At 44.1% G+C, this 7,642-nt stretch overlaps 1 non-coding gene across 1 annotated transcript; it reads left to right on the top strand.

Annotated features, from left to right (window-relative positions):
- Positions 1–1,215: 1,215 nt before the first annotated feature.
- LOC120368028 (U2 spliceosomal RNA) lies at positions 1,216–1,410 on the top strand. Its single transcript, XR_005582253.1, has one exon. It is a non-coding gene; the product is annotated as a U2 spliceosomal RNA (small nuclear RNA).
- The last annotated feature ends 6,232 nt before the right edge of the window (positions 1,411–7,642 follow it).

A 7,642-nucleotide genomic window follows, 5' to 3' on the forward strand; every position in this document is an offset into this window, starting at 1 on the left:
GTATATGCACAGGGGAGATATAGATACGTAGGGAAAAACACTGGGAAATAACTCTATTACACTGAAGAGTATGGGATGAGATTAGAAGGAATGTTACAAGATACCTGCACTACCAATGAAGCAGTGTAGTATTACCTGGAAGGAAATTGACATTAGTTGTAAATGCAAACTCAAGGGCGGTCACTGAAACTTTTTTTAAAAAACAAAATCAGTATAATTGATATGGGAAGAGAAAAAACAAAATGGAATTATATAAGGGTTGGCCCAGTGGCTCACGCCAGTAATCCCAGCACTTTAAGAGGCTGAGGTGGGTGATTATTTGAGGTTAGGAGCTCCAGACCAGCCTAGCCAACATGGTAAAAGGCCATCTCCACTAAAAATTCAAAATTGTCCAGGCTGGGCATGGCGTCTCACTGCCGTAATCTCAGCACTGTGGAAGGCCAATGTGGGCAGATCATCAGAGGTCAGGAGTTCAAGACTAGCCTGGCCAACATGGTGAAACCCCCTCTCTACTAAAAATACAAAAATTAGCCGGGGGTGGTGCTGGTGGGCGCCTGTAATCCCAGATACTCAGGAGGTTAAGGCAGGAGAATGAGTGCCTCAGCAATCATTACATGTGATGGGTCACATGATGGATCACATTACATGTGATGGGTCACAATGTAGGTGTAAGAAAATGATTGCTTATTGGCAGCACATAAATTCACAGTCAGGAATGATGGTGATGACAAGTGACTGCAGATTGTCCACATGGGTGGCTGAGAGAGTGGCATCTTTGCTTCTGATGGTTCAATGTACACAAACTTAATTTTATGCAGAAGTTATTACAATATTGTATAAAATTACCTTCAGGCTCTATGTATAAGATGTGTCTGAAACACAAGTGTTTAGGCTTGGGTCTGATGTCCAGGATAGCTCATGATGTATATACAATAGTCCAAGTCTCAAAAGAGTCTGAATCCAAAACACTTCTGGTCCCAAGCGTTTCTGATAAGGGATACTCAACCTGCATCAGTTTTCCTGTTTGATTCTTTTGACTTCTCTTCCACACTGCTGGTTTCAGCATATGTCTGATGAGTCCTCTCTGTCTGTATGGAAGTCAATCATTCTGTGATTGGTGTGGATTTCCTATGCCTCTGTGTAGGAAGGTCTACTTCCTGGGGATAGTGGAAGAAGGGGGTCTGTCCAGGGCATACTGGTAAGATTTCACTCTAGATCATTTCTCGGCTTTTTGGCTAAGATCAAGTATAGAATCTGTTCTTACCCGTTTAATATCTGATATGTCCTCTATCTGAGGACAATATAGTTAATGGAATTTTTTTGAGCAGGGAGATGGAATAGGAGCTTGCTCCATATCCACTCCACACATCGACCTGGTATTGCAGTACCTCCAGGAATGGTGCAACCCTCGGGGGATATTTTAAAAAAAGATTTCAATCTAGAGGCTGTAGGCTACAGATGCTGTGGGTCCTCAAATGAGGAGAGCTCTGCTGCAGGACACCATATTCGAGAAGCCATGGCTTTCTCCAGCTGCTCTACTCAGCTTTTCGTTAGAGAATACCCTGGTTTGTTAGCACTTTTTCCTCTACCTGGGAATAAATGAGGCTGTGCGCTGTTTCTTCACAAGTGGGTAGAAAGGACTGAACTGTCAGGGGTTTTCCATACATAGAATTTTAATTAGGTTCCCCAGTTTTCAGCATCATTTCTCGCTCTTGCCTCCTACTTTACATGCCAGTATCAGACAGACTTTTTGCCGAAATGGGGTTTCACTCTGTCACCCAGGCTGGAATGCAGGGTGTGATCTCGGGTCACTGCAACCTCCGCCTCCTGGGTTCAAATGATTCTCCGGCCTCAGCCTCCTGGGGGGCTGGGATTATAGGCATGTGACACCACACCCAACTAATTTTTGTATTTTTAGTAGATACGGGGTTTCGCCAGGCCAGCTGGTGTCGAACTCCTGACCTCAAGTGATCCACCTGTCTTGGCCTCCCAAAGTGCTGGGATTATAGGCATAAGCCACTGTGCCCGAACTAAATTACATAGTTGGTAAGGAATTGCTATCCAAAATACACGGAGAACTTCTAAAACTCAACGACATCGAAAGAAACAACCCAATTTAAAAATAAACAAAGGATATTTCTTGGAAGAAGATATACAAATGGCCAATAAGCATTTGAAAAGATACTCAACATAATGAATTATTAGGGAAATGCAAATCAAAACCATGATGAGACTCTATGCCCAGTAATATAGCCATATTTAAAAAAAAAAAGGGAAAATCACAAGTATTGGTAAGGAAGTTGAAAAATTAAAACTCTTGAGCTGGTGGGAATGTAAAATGATGAAGCTGGTGTGAAAAACAGTTTGGCAAGAAGTTAAACATGGGATTACCACATTACCTGACAATTCCACTCACAGGTATATACCCAATAGAATCAAACACAGATACATAGATACGTGTATACAAACTTCACAGCAGCACTATTCGCAACAGCCAAAAGACCCAGCCCAAATGTACATCAACTGATGAATGGATAAACAAAGTGTGGCATACGCATACAATGGAATATTATTCAGCCATGAAAAGGAATGAAGTACTGATACCTGCTACAATGTGGATGAGCCTCAACAGTATGCTAAGTAACAAAGGTCAGACACAGAAGGTCACATATTATATAATTCTATTTATATGAAATATCCAGAATGGGGAGGTTCATAGAGACAGATTGGTTGCTGCCAGGGGATAGAGGGAGAGGATAATAGGGAGTGACTGCCTAGTGGGTATGGGCTTGTTTTTGAGAGGAGAGTGATGAAAATGTTTTGGAACTTTATAGAAGTGGAGGTTACATAACATTGTAATATGCTAAATGCCACTAAATTATGTACTTTAAAAAATGGTTCATTTATGTTATATGCATTTTACCTCAATAAAAAATAATAAAGGAACTTAAAAGAAAAAAAAAATGTCGATCAGAGCTGTCTGATGGATGGTTTGGGCCTGGAGGATTGAGTTTCAGGGTGGCTCACTCACATGGCTCTTGGCAGGAGGCCTTAGTTCCTCGCTGGCTGTTGGCAGGAGGCTCAGTTCATTGCCATGTCTGCCTCTCCAGGGTGCAGGGCTGCTTGAGCGGACTGATTACAGGTTAGCTGGCTTTCCCCAGAGAAAACAAGGAGAAAAGAGAGGGAGCAAAGAGAAAGCCACAAGGCGTTCTGTGCCTACCCTTGGGATCCTAACACTGCCAGTTCCTCTGCTGCATTCTTTTCTTTAGAGGCAAACCACTAAGTTCAGCCCACAATCAAGAGGACAGTTAGGATTCATAGTTTAAAGGGAGCAGAATTGAAGTGTTTGTGGATATTTGTGAAAATCACAATTTCTTTTTATATGTTCTTAGGTTTGATTTGCTAATATTTTGTTAAGGATTTTGCATCTATGTTCATGAGAGCTATTTGTTCAGTCGTCTTTTCTTTTTTTGAGACAGAGTCTCGCTCTGTCATCGAGGCTGGAGCACAGAGGCATGGTCTCAGCTCACTGCAACCTCTGCTTCCTGGGTTCAAGCAATTCTCATGCCTCAGCCTCTCAAGCTGGGATTATAGGCATATGCCACCACATCCGGCCAATTTTTGTGTGTGTGTGTGTGTTTTTAGTAGAGATGAGACATGGTTTTGTCATGTTGGCCAGGCTAGTTTTGAACTGTACTCAAGTGATCCACCCCCCTTGGCCTCCCAAAGTGCTGTGATTTCAGGCATGATCCACTATATCTGGCCCATAGTCTTCTTTTCTTATGATGTCTTTAGCTTTGGTGTCAGGGTAATACTGGCTTAATAAAATGAGTTGGAAATTGTTCTTTTCCTTTCTATAATATTTATAGAATGTGTGTTGGTACCAGCCCATTCATTTTTGTTAAATGTTTGATAGAATTTACGAAGGAATTCAACAAAGGAATTCCAGGGAAAAAATCTGGGCCTGGGATTTCTTTGTGAGAAGATTTTAAATTGCTAATCCTAATGGATAAAATTGCTATCTATAACTGATGTTAACATATTCAGGTTTTATGTAATTTTGAGTCAGTTTTAGTAGTTTCCTCCTAGGGATTTGGTTCATCTAACTCATCCTCTGCAAACCTCTGTATTGCACTTGGTGAGCAGAGTGCAGGGTGGACCCCACAGCCCTCACGCCCATGGCCAGCTGCCTCTGCGAAGGGCCCAACCTGCCCAACCTTACCCTGCAGTTCTGCCAGGCCCAATAGAGCTCAATTAATATGCATGTATGCACTAATGTATTCAACACATATTTGCTGTCTTTTGATTAAGTGGGGCCAACCCGATTATAATTTCTGCATTATAAACACCTCCCAAGGCTCGCCTTCGCTCCCTATCCCTGTGTTTCTGGTCCTAGTTGAGGTCTCTGCCATCTCTTACCTGGGCACCTGCTAATCCGTCACTTCCTAATCAGACTTGCTCCTTCTAGTACCATTCCCTTCAAACCCAGCCCATACACTGGCCAGAACCATCAATAGATATAAATGGATATCAACAGATATAAAACTCAGATCTGGCTAGGGCTAACCCCTGCTCGACACCCTTCAGAGGCTCCCGATACTATGATCTGCAATGGCCGCCCTTACAGGGATTGTTTTAATCACCTCCTGTTCATCCTGCTGGTGAGAAAGGGATTTCTGAATGGCCAAACACAGGACAGCTCACACTGGACAGATGAGATGACAGCAGTTGATAACACATTCCGGGTCAGAACACAGCACAGCATGCAGGGCCACAGGGGCCACACTTGGGAATGGAGTGAACAGCCAAGGTCTGGAGTCAGGCTTCGTGCTATCAAAAGGGTGGGGTGATTCCTGCAGGAGAGTATGATGAGTTTGTTTGAATAATTTTTCTGGCTGACAGGGAATTTACTGACACCCACTGCTCAGAGATAAGCAGGAACTGCACCGTGTTTGGCTAGGGGATCTTATCCAAGAGAGCAGAAGGAAGGAGAATTTGTGGTTAGAGCATTCCAGGGTCTCTCGGTTTGACCAGATTTCAAAGCAGTGCTTAATATTGAGCCAAATTCCAGGCCTTACACAGGTGAGCTCCACCTCTGTGGGCTTCTCTGTCTCCCCACTCCCAGTGACTCTCCGGCTAACTCCTGCTCATCCTTATTTCTCAACGCTGGTCTCCTCTCTAGCAGGCCACTTCCCTGGCCTCTCCTAACTGGGTTGCTTACATATCCTAGGTACTCTTAGTGCCTTTTTCTTTTCTTCTTTTTTTGAGATGGAGTCTCACTCTGTTGCCTAGGCTGGAGTACAGTGGCATGCCTCAGCCTCCTGAGTAGCTGGGATTACAGGTGCATGCCCCCAACACCTGGCTAATTTTTTTTTTTTTAAAGATGGGGTTTCACCATGTTGGTCAGGCTGGTCTTGAACTCCCGACCTCAGGTGATCCGCCCGCCTTGGCCTCCAAAGTGCTTGAATTACAGGCGTGAGCCACCATGCCTGGCCGTAATTTTTGTATTTATAGTAGAGACGGGCTTTCACCATGTTGGCCAGGCAGGTCTTGAATTTCTGATCTCAGGTGATCCACAGGCCTCAACCTCCCAAAGTGCTGGGATTACAGATGTGAACCACCACGCCTGGCGTGGTGCTCTAGTTGCACTCTCTTGCCCATATTAAAGTCTAAATAAAAATGTGGAGATGAGTCTCTAAATTTAACATTTTATTTGGAATACGAGAATTGCGATTTGAGGCATACACATAGACTAGGAGGTCTTTGGTGTGTCTGAAGAACAAAGAGAAAGTTGGGGGTTTTATTTATTTATTTTAATATTTATTTGATATTTGTTTATTTATTTGAGATGGAGTCTTGCTCTGTTGTCAGTCTGGAGTGCAGTGGCACGATCTCGGCTCACTGCAACTTCTGCCTCCTGGGTTCAAGCAATTCTGCCTTGGCCTCCTGAGTAGCTGGGACTACAGGTGCGCATCACCACACCCAGCTAATTTTTTTGTATTTTAGTAGAGATGAGGTTTCATCATGTTGGCCAGGATGGTCTCGATCTTTTGACCTTGTGATCCACCTGCCTTGGCCTCCCAAAGTGCTGGGATTACAGGCGTGAGCCACCGTGCTCTGCTGGGGGTTTTATTTTTAAAAAGAAATGTTAACCTGTGGTCTCGAAAGGAAGTTCATGGGTGTTAGTGAAGTTTTGGGGAGCTGGCAAGCTCCGGTTGGTGAGCCACAGGGCTGGGTAAAATTAGTCTCAGAGCTGTAGCAGCTGTTGGGTACAGCTGGTCCAAGGCTGGTCTTAATTCAGCAGCCATTGGGTAAAGCTGGCCTTAGGTTACCGCAGGTTATCAGCTTCAGCTGCTGGACTTGCAGGGAATGAAATTTTTGGAGCAATCCTGTCTGCCCAAGTGCTTTTCCCTTCTGGCTTCTCAACTCTATTTTTGTTGGGTATGACAAGAATGACTCAGTTTGTATCATCAACTTTCACACCCAGAAGTTAGCAAACTACGCTTAACCACACCCTCTCTTCTCCTCTACGGTGTCAGCTCCTTGCGGACAGGGTCTGGCACAGTTTGTTTTCAAATCCTTAGTACCTGCCCGAGGAAAGGTGATAAATTTTTAAACTATAACTCAAAAATTCTAATTTACTTTTGCTATATTTTACATGGTAAGAAAAAGCAAGTCCATTGGAATCTCTCAGACAAAACAGACAACAAAAATTTCAACTCTACAGAGAAACTGAGGGGGAAATCATATTATGTTTAAAATGGCTGGGTATGTTTGCTCACACCTTAAATTCCAGGGCTTTGGGAGGCCAAGGCAGGAGGATTACTTCAGGCCAGGAGTTCAAGACCAGCCTGAGCAGCATAGTGAGACCCTATCTCTATAAGCTGTATATATTTTAACATAGCCACCCATGGTGGCACATGCCTATAGCCTTAGCTACTCAGGAGGCTGAGATGGGAGGATTGCTGGAACCCAGGAATTTGAGGCTGCAGTGAGCCATGATGGCACCTACCGCACTCCAGCCTGGTGACATAATAAGACCCTGTCTCTTTAAAAAAAAAAAATTGTTTTGTGACTATGTTCTCTCCCTGCTCCTTGTCTTCACGGTGTCTAGCTGGGTGCACGTGAACACTGGCTGTCAGCATACCTTGGCGATTTTGCTGCCCTCCTTTTAGAATGTTGAGCATGAGGTCAAAGAGAGTTTGTGGTTCTGAAGCACCACTTCAAATCAGCGTGCTGGCAACTTGTTCTGACAGCCAGGAGCTGAGCCCCGCATTGGTTTCACACAGAGTTTATTCAAATGGGCAAAAGATGTTCTGTCCAGGTCCATTAGTCCAGTGGATTTGTTTCCTCCAGAGGTAGGAAACACACATACTCAGAGAAAAGCTTTTATAATCCCCGACCCATTGATAGAGAAGAATCCAGCAATCCAGCATCTCATGACTACTAAAAAGCAGAGCCAGCATTCAGACCCAGGTGTGTCCAGCTCCCTAGACCACCCAGATGGAGTTGGGCCAGAATGTGGAAAAGCCATGGGTCATTGCAGAAGGCCAGTATATGGCAGAGGGGACAAGCTAGCAGCCTCGGGCTCCACAGAACCCAAAGACAAATTTTGTTTGAACTGCACTGTACTTAGAATTTT

Source organism: Saimiri boliviensis, chromosome 9, assembly GCF_048565385.1.
Source record: "Saimiri boliviensis isolate mSaiBol1 chromosome 9, mSaiBol1.pri, whole genome shotgun sequence".
In the NCBI taxonomy this organism is placed as follows: domain Eukaryota; kingdom Metazoa; phylum Chordata; class Mammalia; order Primates; family Cebidae; genus Saimiri; species Saimiri boliviensis.